The 18,931-nt window shown below is 35.3% G+C and overlaps 1 protein-coding gene across 6 annotated transcripts in view; it reads left to right on the plus strand.

The window, feature by feature from the left end:
* The first annotated feature begins 959 nt into the window (after positions 1 to 959).
* The window catches only part of LOC107696491 (disks large-associated protein 1-like), an 85,351-nt gene continuing 67,379 nt past the window's right edge, over positions 960 to 18,931 (plus strand). For 5 of the 6 annotated variants that reach the window (XM_016496837.1, XM_016496839.1, XM_016496842.1 and 2 more), the window contains exon 1: positions 960 to 1,040. The gene's annotated coding sequence lies outside the window, so the exon portion shown is untranslated. Of the gene's footprint in view, positions 1,041 to 5,742; positions 5,779 to 18,931 lie in introns of those variants that run through there. The other variant, XM_016496841.1, reaches the window with a different exon arrangement.

Here is an 18,931-nt window from a genome sequence, read left to right on the forward strand (position 1 = left end):
ATAATGTTCTTTTTAGCAACATCATATGACCCCTTTAATGTTTCATCTTTTGGTTATACTAGTAAAAGTGTAAGCATACACAAACCCATACAGTCACACATATTTATAATAGGCCCTTAGTACCCGCAGAGAGCCTCATAAATCATTAAACTGTTATATAAATCATTGTAATTTTGTGGGTTTGTGTGCAGGGGCGTAGCAAACGTCTCAGAAGTGAAGGGGATAGAATATGCACCAAAAATCACTTATGGCTTGTTCATTGTTATTTTATTTGTACCCTACTTGTATTGTCATGAGCAAATTATGTTTTAGGCAAAGAATACTGATCATAGATTATAGTCAGAGTACAGATTATATAGTAATCTGTAGAGCATAGATGATATATTATAGTTACAAATTATTTGTTTGCAAAATATTATTACAAATTCAGTTAACTGTTTTCTATTTTAATATATAAATAAATAAATTGCCATCCTGTGATGGCAAAAGGTTCTTTGATAAAGTTCAAAATAACAATTTAAATGAAACAGAAATATTTTGCAACATCATACATTTCTTTACTGTCACCTTAATGTGTTCTTGCTGAATAAAGGTATTAATTTATTTTTATTAAAAAAAAAGGCTTACAGACCCCAAACCTTTGAATGGTAGTGTATATTGAGAAGTACAAATTTATAATCCATTTTTCAATCGCAAATGAACATAGGAAAAAAATTAAGACCGAAATTTACAAAATTATATCCTGTTGTTTCAACGTATATATTGCTTTGTAAAAATATTACACAACAATCTTTCTGCTAGCTGAAAAAAAACATAGCATGTACGACTGCCTGATAGCAAAGTGCAGGGGACACATTTTTTGGTTTATCAAATTTACTCTAGACTGACTTGACTGATTGACTGAGACTTTAGTTTTTCACATGGCATCTCAAGCCTTTTTTTTTGTGTATTTCAGTGAGACAGACATCCTGCATGGAGGAAATGAGGAATGAATTAAACACAGCCAGGAAAAGGATGAGTAAAAAGAGAGAATAAATCAGGTGAGTTCGTGGATGTGTTTCCATCTCCTCTGAATAGTGCATTTCCCAGAGAATCAGCCATTTTTTCATTGTTAAAATTGCTCCAGTATACAGAAATGTTTGCTCACTGGATATTCCCAGAATGCTCTGTCAAAGCCACACTATTCACTATATTCACATACTATATCTGTTAGTCTTTAAATGATGAGTTCAAGTTTAAGTGTATGAAAACAAAGCCTTATTTTCTGTCTTCAAACCAATTTCAATCTTTCATTCCTAATGTTTATGAAAGGAAACTATAATACTATATACAATTATTATAATAACTTTTAAATAGAGTTAAACATTAGAGTTGGCGGAAGATTACAAATACCTCCCCTTTTTGTTATTTTATTTCTTTATTTATTTATGTATGCTCCTTAATTTTGTACTTATTATTATTATTATTATTATTATTATTATTATTATTATTATTATTATTATTATTATTATTATTATTATTATTATTATTATTATTATTATTATTATTATTATTATTATTATTATTATTATTATTATTATTATTATTATTATTATTATTATTATTATTATTATTATTATTATTATTATTATTATTATTATTATCCAGCATTTTTTAGAGTGTATGCACATTTCATAACAACTTTCATAAAGGCGTGTTATAGAGCAATATTGGTGATAAAAACTAGCCATGTTTTAATGCGGGACCTCAAAATTGTCCCACAGGTAATTGAGTCATCTGTGTCTCAATGATATTGTCATAGGAAACTAGAGATTGGAGTGAGCCAAAGTTTAACAAATGTTAAACTGGTGTTGTTTTGAGACACCAGCAGTCTTTGTTAGTGAAAAAGAGAGTAGGAAAATAGAAAGGAGATGAACCTGAAACCTAGTGAAATTGAATTACATGTGCACTTCTAGTACTCGCTATAGATTCCAGATGGTCGTATGTGCTCATAAACTGGTATCTGACATCACACAAATACAGCTTTACATCAAAAGTGATATTGGAATATTATCAATTAAAAATGTGTTGTACAGTGATGAGGTTTCCAAAAGCAGATGTTTCTGTATCTGTAATCACTGATTTTATAGAAATTGGGAAGTGTGGATAAGTCCTTAATTTGGAACCATGTATGTAGTACAGCATGAAATTTCTTTCAGTACCCCATCTGGGTACACGCACACGCACGCACACACACACACACACACACACACACACAGGCTCAAGCAGTTTTATAACTGCCTTTGAAAGTTTGAAATTTGTTGTGCCAAAGGATTTGATCAGACGACTACAGACCTAAATGTGCTGAACCTCCACAGCCTCCCACAGCCATAGTCTTGTGAGACAAAAAACATCTCACATCTTCCTGATGTAAGCTGAAGCACACTGAAATAGATTTTTAATTAACTGCCAACTAAAACACACACACACACACACACACAACCACCTGAGGGTTAAATTGACCCAGGATGTTCCATTACAGCGTTCCAGCACCTTCGACTGAAAGAAAAAAAACAAAAACAAATATTGCCAGTTTTTTCGTCAATCCATTCCATTTCCTTTATCTTTTTGTTTGAGATGCTTTACCATATATATATATATATATATATATTAGGGCTGCACGATTAATCGCATGCGATATTTAACGCGCATCTTATCAGTAAAGCCGGTTCTGTAATCAGCGGTAAATCTCCATCACCTGCGTGCTTTCACATTGAGCAGCATTAACTACACAGAGCCGTTGTTCACTGACGAGCTGCGCTAAACTACGTTCATATTCGCGCGATTTTTTGTATATATGCATGCAGAACTCAGGAAAAAAAAGTCAACACTAATTATGCTTAATTATATTATCTAATGCTTTTTGAGTGGTGGAACTTTTGGGTCTGCCCACCCCCAAATTTAAAATATTTTTATTAATATATTTATTAGAGAATTATGCACAGTCATTTACTGAAATTCATTATTTGAAATATATATGTATGCGTGTGTATATATATATATATATATATATATATATATGAAGCTAATTATAAGTATTATATAATTAAGCTTATAACAAAGTCAATAAATGTCTTTAATCAATGGAGAGCTCTAAAATATATATATATATATATATATACATACTTACATATACATTACATACAAACTTACATACTAGTCATATATCAATATATAAGTGTATAACAGTTGAGAAAAAGCAGCTTTGAGACAGCAGACACAAAGGATTATTTTCCGATTTTGTCTGTTCGCTGCAGTAGTTCTGAGGACGTCTCATGCTAACAGCTCCCATCAGCCTGTCTGCTGCCTGTGTCTAATAGAACTGGAGACTCACGCTGGCAGGTAGGAAGCTCAGAGAACAGGATTAGAGGATACAGGAGACAATCCATGTCGGACACACACACTGTGAAGTCAGCTTCACTTCATTGTCTGAGAGGGATCAGACTAACCTTTGTGCTGCCGGGTCTTTGCTTTTACAATCGCTATGGCAGCCGGCCTGACTGCAGCGACGGATGCTAGGATGCTGTTTTGTGAGCTGTAGCAAAAGAATCAGTGGCTTTTATGATGCCTTTAGTCACTGTTATATTGCACACAGACACACACATAGTGCTCCAACAATAGCTGCATGAACCCAAGCACCTCTGTCAGAGTGAAGCTAAGGGAACATTTCTCTGGTGATGCTCCGTATTAGCTGCTTCTCTGTAGGTTTATGATTTGTGCATGATTTCCTGTCATGATGTAAGGCTACAACTATTTTCTTAATTGATTGTCAATTATTTCTTTTGATTATATGCTGTCTTTAAACATTATGCAAATATATAAGTGTATATTGTGTATGATACTGTATATTGAAATTTTTAAGTAAACTATTTGCATTTGGTTTAGGCATGTAGATTGAGTAAAGTAAATTAATACTTGTTGTTACATTTACAGTCTTTAGAGAGTAGGGTTTTTAGAACAGAAAAAAACATTGTAATATTTATTTGCATATTTGAGCAAATTTAAGACGTATAACATTTAAAAAAAGATTAAAAAAAAAAAAACTGTGTTCCCATAATGATTCTGGGGCACGAATAAAATGTTGCTATTAAAAATCACTTTCAGTAATTGTAAGAAATCTGTCATAGAATAAAAAAAATAAATATAAGATGAAAAATATTTTAAAATATTTTAAATGTTGCTCTGGCAACTAACTGAAATAAGTTTAAGTACTAAAATTTCTAACACTAAAACTTAAATAAAAGTTAAATACAGCTATTTAAAGAAATGGTTAAAATTTGTTAAAATGTAAAAAGAACATTAAATTACCAAAACTTCAAATAAAAAGAAACTGAAAAAAAAAAATAAAATGTAAAAATAAAAGCTCAATTGAAAATATTAATATATACTATAATAGTATGTAAACAATACTAAAATAATACTGATGAATAATTAATAAGTTTTTCCCCCCATTTGATTTGTTGTTGTAACCCCATCATAAGCCCTATCCAGATGGAACTAGTTTTCCCTGAGGGCGTTAGAGAAATTTGTTTTCCAGACATACTTTGTGATTTTAATGCCGTCTGAATCTGCCAAGTCTGTGTTTTTCTCACACAACCTCTGTCAAAATTCCAGAGCAAATGATCCAGTTTTCCGCAAACTCAACGGTCTTCTGAGAAATCTAATCCTGTGCAAATGCAAATATCTTTGATTGCTGATATTGTACCCCAACACTTCTCCTCATGTGTTTTTTTTGATCAGCCTGAGCAACCATTTGTGCACAAATCTTCTGCATGCTGTACCTTTCAATATGGACAGTATCTGATGAAAAAAATTCATCTAAATTAATAAGGAAACTGCCAAGACTGGCCATTTAAATATCAGCATTAGGTAAGATACTTGCCTAGATGTCTCTGCTCACTTAGGTGTGTTTATAAAAAGCAGCCACTTCTATAGAAACTAATATGAAGTTTATTTAAATAAGGTTTTTATGAAAAACAAAAATTATATCATTAAAAGATATGAACGTCATACATGATGCATGCCACCACATCCCATATAATACCCACATATAGAAACTCTCTGTAGTCCCGCCCGAATTGGTACATGGATTCACAAATGTTGAGTGATAAGAATTGTAACTCAAACATCGTTTAGAAAACTAGTATAGGGCTGTAATCTCATTTTGCCCATTGGTTCATGTTGACCAGTCAAATTTAATCCAATGTAACCAAAGACATGGAATCATCACAGGACCTGAATACTGACCTGTGGGTATTAAGCACTTTACAGCTCACACCATTATCCAGAGTGGTTTTCTGTAGTCAGATCTCTAATGGCCGAGCAGTGTCCGTCCTGCCAGAAAAATGGATTTAACGCCCCAGCTTTTTGATGTTAAAAGTAGCATCGCTCGGCTCTAACTGAAGTCCTTTTTAAAGAGCTGTAATATACACTGAATCCAGCGCAGTGAGAAACAGACTCTAAAGCCCATCCAATGTGCTGACTGTGCTCTGGGAACTGGGGCTGGAGTTTGGGAAGAAAGGAACAGTAACTCGGAGCGCCTTGTTCGGAATATCAATGGGTCTGGCGGGGTTAATGTTTAACACACCACTGCCAAGGAAAATTCAATTGCTTCCACAAAACGGGTGATATTTGAAAAGGAGCCTGAAGGAAGACTTCAAAGAGCATTGGCTCAGCAGTGTCTCCACGGACACCGAGTAAATGGGAGTGAATGAGAGGGATGAAGACATGGTAATTTAGGTAGATTATTATTTTGCGTGCATGTACGTGCTTCATATTAGCTATATTTTGTTTGAAAAGGAATGTCGGGACCTTAGAATGGGAAGAACGGAAGAGTAGATGATTTGCGCATTGACGGCATCTGTAGAGAAGTCATTAAAATAAATTGACTAAATAAAAAAAATACCATTAAGAGCAAGTAAAATGGCACTTTCCATTGGATCCAAAAGTAACAGGCCATTTAAATGCTTGCTTAATAATTCTAATTAGCCGATATTATATGATATGTACCACTTGGAACTGTGCATTATTCAAATTATTGTTAATGAGTTGTTTTCATGATTAAATTATAAATTAGTTATTATAAACAGAGAAAATGTGCCAGTATTTTAGACAGCAAGGCCTCTTGGCTTTAAGCATTTCAGTCCATTAACCCAAAATAATTACCTCATTTGCGAAAAATGATTAGTCGCTTCTTTTCTCCCCATGTTCCGGGGTGTTATCTAGGTTATGAAAATAATATTTTCTCTGCACTGGTGGCACTTGTGATGCACAAAAACTTTCAGGAATCAATGCAAACAAGTTAAACTCATCAAAATCAGCATGTCTCTCTGAATCTGCTGTTTCGGGTTGTTTGGCAATTACAAACACGGCTCTCTGCCGTGTTTGCAACAATGAAATTAAAAACTAATTTACCATTTTTTATAAACTCTTGATTTCACACCTCATTGACGAGACTTGTGAAGCTCATTAGGCTAAATCGCTATTCAGCGATAAAAACATTGTGGTTCTTCCTGATACTCTGTCTTCATTCTGCAATGCAACCTGGAAAGATGAGGTGCAGAACTGACATCAATTATCAATTGCATGTGGTTCATTAAGACTGTTTGAGGAAATAAATACATATTTGGTGAAAGACACTTGCCCTTTATGGTATAAATTAATGGGTTTTGTTCATTTTTATAAAGTAATTCATGTTTCATGGATTTTAAGTTTTCGGTTTTGCATAAACAGTGTACCAGATTTTGCATCAAAAGGCTGTTACTAGAAGCAAGTCATTCTGTGTTCAGTATAAATTTGATGTAATTACATAGACCTTCATAGCTGTCACAGCTGTTTGCACTTGTTGTCAGGTCTGTTTGATCAATTTCCCTACATGGGGCTCTTAATTAAATTTCAGTACTCCAGGCAAGCCCGCTTTAGATTATACTACGATACAAATATCCCCAGCATTTGACCACTCAGCTAAACTACTCAGCAGATAATCAAACACCGCAAACAGGCTGAAATGCTCTAGACCAGTGACCAAGTTAACATATTTCTTTTATTTCCAAGATGCACATTTGAAAAACGCCCATTTTGTATTTTAAATCTTTGATTGTTTTGAAATATATATAAATATATATAACTTAATTTTCTCATCTGTGTGTATGCAAACTTTTAAGTTTAAGTTAAGCTGGGTGCACACTGAATGATTTATTATAGTCTTTTACTATTGTTGCTTGTCAGACTGCAAAAATATGATCCCAGCTCTAAGCCAGGTCACACTGTGGGATCTCAGTTGTTATTAATGTCAGACTATACAACAGTCAAGACTTGTTAAAATGGACATACGCAAGACTCATCCAAAGTTTTCCATCAATACATGTTCGGTGAAGATGAGCTGAATTCACACACGGAATTGAAAAGGTGGCTAGCAAACAAAACAATCTCTACATTTGAGCATGTCTTGTCTTTAAAAGAAAAATGTGAAAAAGAAAAAAAAGGTTGTTGTCGCACTAATTGCATCATCAGGTTCTGTGCTCCTAATGGTTCTTAATTTGGCACCATCACAGGAGAAGCCATACTGCAGGACTGTGCGTCAAAACCGATGACACTGGTACAATTTCATTGTAGGTCAAATTTGATTGCAATTGTCATTAATTGGCTGTTGGCAAACATGTCAAACAGATTTTGTCTTAGGATCAGAGGAATCTTTTATGATTTGTAAAATTTGTCTCAGATGGCCAAAATGTGTCCAAAATCATACAGTGTGCATTCGGCTTTAGCCAACTAATTGTCCTACAGTAGCTACTGGCATAATTTTTTAGGTGCACATTTATTGTTATCCAGCAAATTTTCACAGGTGAAATCCAGTCATTTCAGTAGAAATCCACGTGATTAGAAATTTCAAGATTTCTCAACAGGTTCAAGTTGGTCATGTGGATTCACTATGTTGACCAAAAGAAAACGGCTTTGTTTGAAAGTGAGTTCTGTGCACAATGTGCATATGAAGCACAACTCACAGAGAAGTCACTTTCAAAACAAGCAGCTTTGTGTTTGTCAATATGAATCCTCGGTAACACTTTACAATAAGGTTCCATTAGTTAATGTTAGTTAATAACAAACATGATTGAACAATGAACAATACGTTTATTATAGTATTTATTAATCTTTGTTAATGTTAGTTAAGGAAAGTAGAGTTGTTCATTGTTCATGTTAATTCACAGTGCATTAATGTTAACAAGCACAACTTTTGATTTTAATATCACATTAGTAAATGTTGAAATTAACATTAACTACGATTAATAAATGATGTAGAAGTATTGTTCATTCTTAGTTCATGTTAACTAAAGTAGTTAACTAATGTTAACTAATGAACCTTATTGTAAAGTGTCACCGAATCCTCTTTGCCAACTTGAACACACTGCGAAATATGCATGGGGAAATCTTTCAAAATTCCTGATTGTGTGGCTTCCAACTGAATGACTGCCGAACAACAGAAACGTGAATGCAAATTCTGTTGTGATGCTGGTGTATGATTTGCCTTTTTGCCTTTGTATGGCAGAATCGTAAAAAAAGTACTATGTTTATCTTGTGAGTATCCGACAACAAAACACTAAATGGTTGGAAGCGGTAGATATCAAGTAGGTATATCCCACATTTGACTTTGAATGGAACACAAAATAAGAGCTACAGCATTGTAGGCATGTGAGCCGAGAGTTATGTATTAAGACTCTTGATATAAGTTTATTGTTATGGTAATATGTTCTCACAATCTGAGAGAATCATAAATAACACATACTGTAGCATTCTACCAAACACTTCTCTCATATTATTCCTGAATTCTGATATTCAGTGGGGAACCTACAAAGAGTTTTTCATGCGCAGAGGCTTTGTATTAGAACAATTCCACTTTTGGCATTTTATCGGCATTTCCTCTCAGGTTTTGTCCTACGCTATGGAGGTATGGAGGACTAGTAATGAGAATTTAAATGCATTTGCATTATTGAAAATTTGCAGCCTTCGAAAAAGCATGGACTTTCTAACCATCCCTATTTATTCTTCTCTCACTCTGTGTATTTGTGTGTTAAAGAATGACAGCACGAGAAAGCGTGTTCATGTATTTCTGTCAGTTTGTGTCCTTGGGTTTTATGGGCCATTTGGATGCCATGATGAAAGCTATAGCTGCAGGGACAGACTGAGAGGTGTACAGTACAAACGGGGTAATGATGTCACAAGAGCTGCTTTGAAACCCAACAGCCACGGGAAACAAAAGACTATTACACCCTCCTCTCTTCCTTTATCTACTGACTCATCCCTCTTTCTCTTACCTCTCCTATCCTTCATCCCTTTCTCTTTACTTTCTCTCTCACTCTTCCTTTCTCTGCAGAGAGGCTTGTGTCTGTAGTCATCATACGCAGGGCACAGTGGCTTTCCGAAGTGTCATAACACGTTAACAGTCCTGCCACTCAAGCGCCTCTTGCAGAGACCAAACAGAGACCAAGAGCTCTGGTTATATCTCTGCAACACAAGGACCTAATAACAGTGTTTCTCAATGGGTTTTGCTTCAGGAGCTCTGGCAACCAAACACATTACCAACATTTTTTTATAGTAGGAAAGTGATAAAAAAAAATTAGAGAATGCGTGAGTGTGAAAGCCTTTTGGAGAATTGTGCGTTGATTCCTGTTTTGCAGATCTGATTGCACTCACACACGAAATCTAGAGCAGCTGTTTGCTCGATTGGTGTTTCGCATTTGGCTTCTGTTTAATCACACCACTAAATCAGCAGAAAAGCAGAGGGATTTTTTTTAAAGCCAGACTGTGGGAATTAAAGGAATACTTCTTTCAAAAAATGAAAATTCTGTCATGTGTTTGTGGTAGTGTGTTCCAAAGCTGTATGATTTAAATTCTTCCATGGAAAACAAAAATAGAAAGGACAATCTTGTCTTTTCCATATATCAAAAGTGACAAAACATGCACCATTAAAAAGGCCATATGACTCATGTTCTATATTTGAAGTCTTCTGAAGCCATATGATAGCTTTGTGTGAGGAACCTGACTGAGTTGTCATTGTCTCATTTCTATTTGCGCATATTCAAACCAGGTTTGTCAATAATAGACTGTATAGATTATCGTTTAAAAGTTTGGAGTCAGTAAGATTTTGTTTTTGGAAGGAAATTAATAATTTTATTCAACTGCAAATTAAATTGATCAGAAGTGACAGTTTTCACAGTCATGGACTTTTTTTGTGTTTCCATTTAGTTTCTGTCATCCTTTGATTAGTTCATTCAGTTCACCTGTGTTTGTTTAGTTATCATCCTCACCTGTCTGACCCTCGTTATCCCACCCTACTTAAGTGACCCTTTCAGTTCAGTTAGCTGCCTGTTATTAGTTGTGTATGCTGCTTGTGTTACCCTGTGTTTTTTATGAATCTTCATCATCTTGGATTACTATTAAATGTTATTTGAATTACCTTAGTCTTCGTGCGCCTCCCTTCACAAGAGCGTGACAACAGTAAAGACATTTAGAGTGTTACAAAATATTTCTATTTCTAATATTCAGCTTTGCCATCAAAGGAATAAAATACATTTTAAAATATATTGAAATAGAAAACATTTAAATTGTAATAATATTTCACATTATGACTGTTTTACTGTATTTTTACTGTATCAAACAAATGCAGTCTTGTTGAGCATAAAATACTTCTTTCAAAAACATGAAAAAAAAATCTTACAGACCCCAAACAGTAGTGTATATAAATCACTTAATATGTTGGAGGGTTTTTCAGTGAATCTTAATGAAAGTCATGATGGTTTGGAACAATATGAGTTTAAGTAAATAATGATAGAATTTTCATTTTTGGGTGAACTGTCCCTTTAAATCTAATCTTCAGTTTGTAATATGATGCCTCACTCATAATACACTTATACAGTCAAACCAAAATTTATTCAGACACCTTCAACATTTCACACATTATCACAGTTTATTTGCTATAGTTTAGAAAATGGTAATAAAATATGACAAGAATTCAGAGTTCTTGTGTCTGAACAAACTCATCTTGATAATGTCAGATAACACTTAAGCAAAACATGGTCAGGTCAAAGTTTCTGAATAATTTTTGGTCCCAAATTTGTATCAATTTTACTGGTAGTCCACTGTATGAAGAATTTTTGGGTATAATATGTCACAGTTTACTTTATTTTGCTATCCTCACTTACATAAATTAACTATAGTGTCCTGCACCCACTAGTAAAAAAAATTCAAAAATTATATCTGGTGTCTGAATAATTTTTGGTTTGACTGTATATTTAAACTCACATTTACAGCTTGATATTCAAAAGCAGTCCTCTCATCAGAGTGTTGTTTAACACTAAAAAAAAAAAGTTTACCTTTCCCCCCTCCCTTATTATTAATCTTCTGCTAGAGTGCTAGAGGTAGATTCTTTCCTAACACATCTGCCCTCCTCCTATTAAAAGAGCACAGAGATCTAAGTCTATTAACCTGTGAGGTATTAAAAAGTTAAACTGACCTGCACATCAGAGCTAATGCTGAGAGACTGAGGAGATGGAAGAATGACACAGAGAGAGCAAGATTTGTGTCAGGGTGTACTCACTCTAGGTGATCTGAACCGTGCCGAGCACATTTGACCGCCAAAGCCCGGTTCGCTTGACTAGTGTGATTGCTCCGTACCGCGCCCGGGCACGGTTCGTTTAGCCGTCCCTGCCTGGCTCGCTTTGAAGAGGTGGGATAGAGCACGGTTCAGTTGGGCTCGGGCGCGGTACGCATGTAGTGTGATCGCTTACCGTGCCGGAGCACGGAACAGCTACTATTTTGTGTGCGCTAGTGTCATCATTATGACCGCAAACATCTTCTATTACTACTACTACAGTATACTTTTCAATTAATTTAATTAAATCAAGTATATTTAAGTTTATAAGGGGTCTGGTTTTCACCTTATTGATGAACACGAATTGTAGTTTGCGAGTAAAGCTGCAAATTCTTTCATTAACGCCAGCTACCTCCGTAATAATCCTCTGATACATGCAAGTGAAAATCGCTGCATGGCATAAATGATAAATTTATTAGGCAGTCTATTAGCGAAAGTGGTTTTCTCCCTGTTATCTCGTACACAGGGCTGTCCTTAACTGATGTGGGGCCCAGTGCGAGGTAGGGAGCGGGCTGCACCAGTTGCACCCCACTAAGGACGGCCCTGCTTGTACACGACGTAAGGGATAATCGCGCTCGGGCTCGGTTCAAGGCAACTATGCCTAGTGTGAGTACAGTGTCAGTCTCATCAGATTATTCACCTTTTGACCTGAAAATGCTAAGCTTCTGCTAATGCTTAATCTACACAATTGGATTTGCATTGAGTGGATTGTGGTTTTGTATGGCTTTGTTTCCTTACCTAATTTGTTTCCATTTCCTAGTTGTTGTTGTTGTTGTTTTTTATTTCCATTTTTATAATTGGTGTTTTAGTTTTCCTGAGGATTAGGAGCTCAACTAGTTATGCAATTTTACATTAATTTATTGCTAACATATGTTAGATGTTCCCCTGTGAGGGCGATGTTTTGTGTCTTCTACAATGATCTAAATGAAAAAATATATGAAGAAAATTTATTTATTTCCCTGTCTGAAGATCATTGAGGCTGTTAGCTGTTTATCAGCTGTCTATTAGCTGCGAAAAGACAGCATGTGATATATAGCATATATTGTAAAAAGCCCTCATAGTTTTTCACACTTCATAAAGAGAGTGCCATGAGCCGAGGTTTGTATGAAGTTTTATTTTGTATGAAAATATTGAGCTTTAGTTACTTCTGCGTCATTTGGCTTTCCCGCTCTCTCTCTCTCACACACACACACACACACACACACACACACACGTTTGTTTTTGTGAATTGTGGGGACATTCCATAGGCGTAATGATTTTTATACTGTACAAACTGTATGTGCTATTGCCCTACACCAACCCTACACCTAACCCTACCCCTTACAGGAAACTTTGTGCAGTTTTACTTTCTCAAAAAAACTCACTCTGTATGATTTATAAGCGTTTTGAAAAATGGGGACATGTAATGTCCTCATAAGTCTCCTTGTAATACCTATGTCATACCCCATGTCATTATACAAATTTGTGTCCTCATATGTCACAAAAACGCCCGCGCACACACACATGCCTGTAAATTTAGAGACAGTGAGATTGCGCATAATCCTATGTACCACTACAGATGAAAATTGTCTTGTTTTTTCTTTTCTGTTAAAATGAACAAAATCATTTTAAATGATCTGTTAATGTTCTTAAAATTCAGTCAAAGATGGAAAACAAAGATCATTATCAATGTTTAAAACAGTTGTGCTGCTTAATGTTTTTGTGGAAAATGTGATACATTTTTTAAAGATTAATTGATGAATAGAAAGAAAATTGTCCTGAACCCATCTTACTGACGTTTGAATGGTAATATACATTTTAAATGGTCTGTCAATGTTTTTAAAATTTGGCAAAAGCCGTAAAACTTTTGTTTAAAGCAACATCCAGCCATTAGTAACAGTGTTTACTGTAAATATGTGATGGTGATTAAAGATAATTACAGTATGCAGTATGACAGAGTATGATCTACCATGATCAAAATACACAAAACCTTAATTCATTCATAATTAAGAGCACTGGAAATGTCAGCAATATATTGACCACTGAACTGGAAATCTGGTCACTTTTTTCTTTTCTTATGCTTTAGTTATAAGAAATGTATGATGGACCTTCCTTTGAACTCTCCCAACTCTTTAAAGGGGTCATATGATGCGATTTCAAGTTTTCCTTTCTCTTTGAAGTCAATTTTCCACATTTGATTTTCCACATTTCTTCTTTTCATCTTGTTTTCCTTGGTTTGGTCTTTATTGAGGTGTATTCTGATTGGCTGCTGTAAGGCTATGCCGTGCATTATGTTCATTAGCGTTCATCTGAGGAAAATTGGGTTGTTTATAACAAACACTGCACTGCCACAGTGTTTTTTGTTTTTGTTTAGTTTTTTCAGAATAATGTGTAGTTCATGGTATGAAATGTGTAGTCTGTAGCAGGTTTAGCTTGTATGCAGAGTTTAGACTGTTGTGTGTATTCTGTTGGCTGACGTTTGTGTTGTGTCAGTCCCCTCGGCTGTATCTCTGCTTCACTAGTCAGTTTGATCCTGATGGTTTCCGTCAGCCCCATCAGCAGCCTGTTATTGCACTCTCAGCCAACTGTACATATCACCCATAAGACATTTCTAACACACACGCACCCCGACATGCAAACAGAGATTTCTCAAACACATGGACATGCACATCCAAAACTACGACCGAATGTCCTCATTTATAATTCATAGTGGGCCGAATCATAGCGTGCTGCCATCTTTCCACAAAATTCCAATAATAAAATGTCCTCATCTTTACTTCCTTCCCCAATGTGACTCCTTCTATTCACTCTTAACCTTGTTACTGAAATGGCAACTTGCTTTTTCACACCAAGAATCACTTTCTCACCAACTCCTCATGAGTTCATGAGCAATACACTCTCTGTTGGGTGAGGCGATGGGGGAAAATACTTGTTGCCATGGAGACGAGAAAAAACGACCACGTTCAATTTCCCCCTTGAGATTATTATAGTTGTCTTTATTGGGCTTTATTGAAAGGGGGAAAAAAAAAGATGGGGAGAGAAAATTGCTCGCTGGTCGGAACAATATGTTGTTATGTTACAAACGGATGGGAGGTCACAGGATTCGAAATGGAAGGGCCCTTTTTTTAGTCACAGCACCAATTAGCGAGCAGCCCACTTTCTTGTTCGGGTTTAATGTGGTTTACACCTCCACGCTTGGTTTTGTGCAGGCTGTTTTCAGGTTTGTTGGTGGTGTTTTGTAATAGGTTGTTTATTTCTGGTTAAGGCTGTGAAAGGACTATGGTATTGAGTTCAGCCTGGACTGTCAAATAATTATCTGTCATTTAGAGTTGAGTAAAATAATTTAGTTCAGTGGTTCTCAAACCTTTAACTCAAGTATCACCTTTGATGGGATCAGAACATCCAAGCTTCACCAGGTCACCAGAATGTTGACAAATCTCAGTGAGCATATGCTTAATGACTGTATACAACTTAATGCTTATCTAGACACAAAATGCCATGTTTAGATTAACCTCAATATTCATTAATTTGATAGATGCATTGAGAAATAGCACATGTAAAAATCAGATATAAGAAAAAATGGGAAAATATCTTTTTAAATAAAACGTGATTGTGGTTGGAAGGATTTAATTAATGTTTTTTGAAAAAAAAAAAGTCTCTTGTGCTTTTATTTGATCAAAAATATAGTAATTTATGAAATATTATAAAATTTTAAAATAACAGTTTTCTACTTTAATATATTTTAAAATGTATTTATTCCTGTGATTTAAAGCTGAATTATCCGCAGCCATTACACCAGTCTTCAGTGTCACATGATCCTTCAGAAATAATTCTAATATGCTGATTTGCTGCTCAAGAAACATTTCTTACATGTTGAAAACAATTGTGCTATTTTATATTTTTTGTGGAAACCGTGGTATGTTTTTTTCTTTAATAAACAGAAACGGCACAGCATTTTGATATAGAATATGATTTCTATATTATTTGATATAGACATCTTTTATAGCATTGTAAATGACTTAACTGTCACTTTTGATCTATTTATTATACTTTGATTAAACACATTTTATTATTATTATTATTATTATTATTATTATTATTAAAAACTTACTGACTCCAGTAAGATTTTCGACTTTTAGACAGTATTATATTTGATATTTTTTTAATAGTGGGCACACAACAGCATGACCCTGGAAATTTATGCTGAGTATAAGGAACACATTGTAGTATAGTAGGATTAAATATTAAAAAAAAATAAAAATAAATGCAAGTCAAGTCAATAAATGCAAGAGGAGGGGTGTTAACTGTCCTAAATAGCTTGCTTTCGTCTGATTTTGTTGCTCAGGTTTAGTTGCTGTTGTTATTCTTTACTGAAAGGGCTGCTTGCGTTTACCTTGAAATCATTTAGCTGTGCTAAAATGTGACAGTGATTACTGAGCACTTCTTTGTACACAGCCCTTCTCTCTGTCTTTGTCACACTCTCTCTCTCTCTCTCTTTTTCTCTTCCTCTCGTGTTTGTTTTCTTTGATCAAACAGATCTGCAGGAAGAAATTGTTCATAGAGTGTGTGTAATCAAAGAGTGACGTGGTGCTGCTCTCATTAATGACAGACAGCGTAATTAGTTTGGCTCAGAAAGAGAAACTCTCGGCTGTCATGTCATCTGTCAGCGCAGTTTGATTGAGTTTCAAAGCGCACTTCAGTCAAACCAAAAGAAAGAGAGAGGAAGATGAGAGGGAGGACCAAAGGGTCAGCTAAAGAACAAAACTGAGAGAGGTATGAAAATAAAATAATTTCAAGAAAGGTTGAACTAAAAAACAATTTTTACATTTTTCAGTAAAAGTTTCTGCCAGTGTCCTATGTGGTTGTTAGGGTGTTCTGAGTGTGTACGGGGTGTTGCTGTGCATTTGCTAGGGTATCCTCACTAGTTGCTTGGTCTGCCCATGTAAAATTTGCTGCCACAATTTCACACATTCTTGATTCACCTTATTGTTTATAGGGTGTTTTTAGTGGTTCTGAAGTGGTTGTGTTCTGGCTGGTAGCTAGGGCATTGCTATATAGGGTTGCTAACCTAGTTTTGGGAGTGTTCCAAAAGCATCATAAACCTAGTTCACAGAACTCATAGGCACTAATGGTCACTTTAATCAACTTAGGCGTGCGATGCATTTTGGAAAACGCAGCTGTTTATGGTTACAATAGGTTTGCCCATGCAGAAGCTCCCACAATGCTATGTGTTTGGGCATTCCAGGTTGTGAGGGTGTTCTGGGTGGTTACCACAGCATTGTTATGTGTTTGCTAGGGTGTTCTGATAGTTGCTAGGGCATTGCTATGCGGTTGCTAGGGTGTTAATAGGGTGTTGCTGTGTGTTTGCGTAGTCACTAGGGTGTTGCTATATGGTTGTTAGGGTACTATAGGTGGTTGTGATAGTTACTAGGATGTTGCCATGTAGTTGCTAGGGTGTTCTTGGTTGGTACTAGAGCACTGAGTGTTATGAGGTTGCTAAAGATTTCTGGGTGATTACTAGAGCATTTATGTGGTTGCTAAAGTGTTCTTGGTAGTAACTGAGTGTTTATGTCATCTCATTGCTAGGGTGGTCTGAGTGGTTACTAGAGCGTTGTTGTTATTTGTCTGTTTTATCATGTGGCAGGTGAAAATTATAATTCTAATGGCTTAGAAAAGTAATAGGATACCTCTTTTCAATAAGCCAAATGATTTGAAGCATCATTCATGCCCATAGGGACATAGGCGAGTACTTTAATACTTAATGTTCAATTTTTTTTTCTAACCCTAAGCATGACTTCACCTTAAAAAAACAGCACTAATCAATTGGAGCATGGACAATGAATGTAATTAAAAAAGAGTGAAGAATAATGTAGTCTGGTCTAGAAGATGAGGAAGTGAGCAAGAATTGTGACTCTCTAGTGAGAGTTGGGCTGCAGAAGAAAGTACAAGATGAGCATCTTTATTTATGGATTTCCACTCGGTCTAATTTAGAGCAAGTTCCACTAGGATACATCTGAAAGGCTTTGGGGGCAATGAATGAGCTCAGCCTTACACATCAACTCATATGAGCCATTATAAGGATGAATCAAGCACGCATGCATTTACACACACAGCACAGAGATGCTGTTTTGTTGCTGGACGCAATTAAACATCTGGTGGTCTTTATTCAATAAATCTCATTTATCATTGTGTATATTCAAATCTGGCCCCTCAATACATATTGCTCATAGTTTGATGTCAGTGATTTGTTCTCTAGCAGAAGTTTTCCAGTGGATTACGTTAAAAATGTCAGTCCGTTTCTTAAAAAAGTTAGTATTTAAGAAGACTTGAAATATAGTGCATAATAAGTTGTATAAACTACTTTTAGGATCCATTTAATTATATTTGGAGCTTGATAGAATCTGTCAGTTGTATTAATATCTTAATCTTAAATATCTTTTTTTGGCTGTGTGTGTGTTGGTGAACTACCTCAACTAAGAAGTACAGACGAATGCAACTGAGAGTTACGTTTTCATTTTTCTTTTATTGTCAGAGTTATATCTGCCTCACTCAGAAAAAGAAAGCAAAGGAATCCATTTCCTCTGGGGAACGACACACACATCAAGCTATTTCTTCAGCCAAGACTACAATATTTGAACAACTCACTCTCTGGCAGCTCATGCATTAATATAATGCATGCCATGACATTAGCTATGAAGATTTCACCAGAAACACCTCCATCAGTGTGCTCTATGGTTTATTCATCAGTCTCATGAAATAAATACGCTTTACATTTGTTTCAGCTCTCCCATCAATTGGTTGAACTTACACGCTCATTGATTTGTATATTTCAGCATAACAAAACAAAAGTTGCTTGGAAATTAGTGTTGGATGTGTGTGTATGCTATTTTGTCTTGGTAGCAAGGTTATTTTCGTAAACGAAAACTAAGACTAAGACTAAAACGATTGATGAAATAAACAATTTCGTAAACTGAAATAAAATAAAAACGTCAAAATAATTGAAAAACTAAAACGAAACGAAACTAACAACAGTTATTGAAAAACTAACTGAAATAAAATGTATCAAAAATAAATAATCGTTTTCGTAATCATTACGTTCTCATCCCTTGGCGGAAAAATATACGAGCTGTGTGGAGGTTTAGGGAAATAGCCTGCCTACCAGTAATGGTGCATCACGCACATGGGGTTATCTGACGGAGAGACGTAAAGCTGTTTAAAGCCTGCACGCAGGGCCGTTTCTAGCCAATTTGACGCCCTAGGCGAAAT

This window comes from Sinocyclocheilus anshuiensis, unplaced genomic scaffold, assembly GCF_001515605.1.
Source record: "Sinocyclocheilus anshuiensis isolate Anshui unplaced genomic scaffold, SAMN03320099.WGS_v1.1 scaffold931, whole genome shotgun sequence".
In the NCBI taxonomy this organism is placed as follows: Eukaryota; Metazoa; Chordata; class Actinopteri; order Cypriniformes; family Cyprinidae; genus Sinocyclocheilus; species Sinocyclocheilus anshuiensis.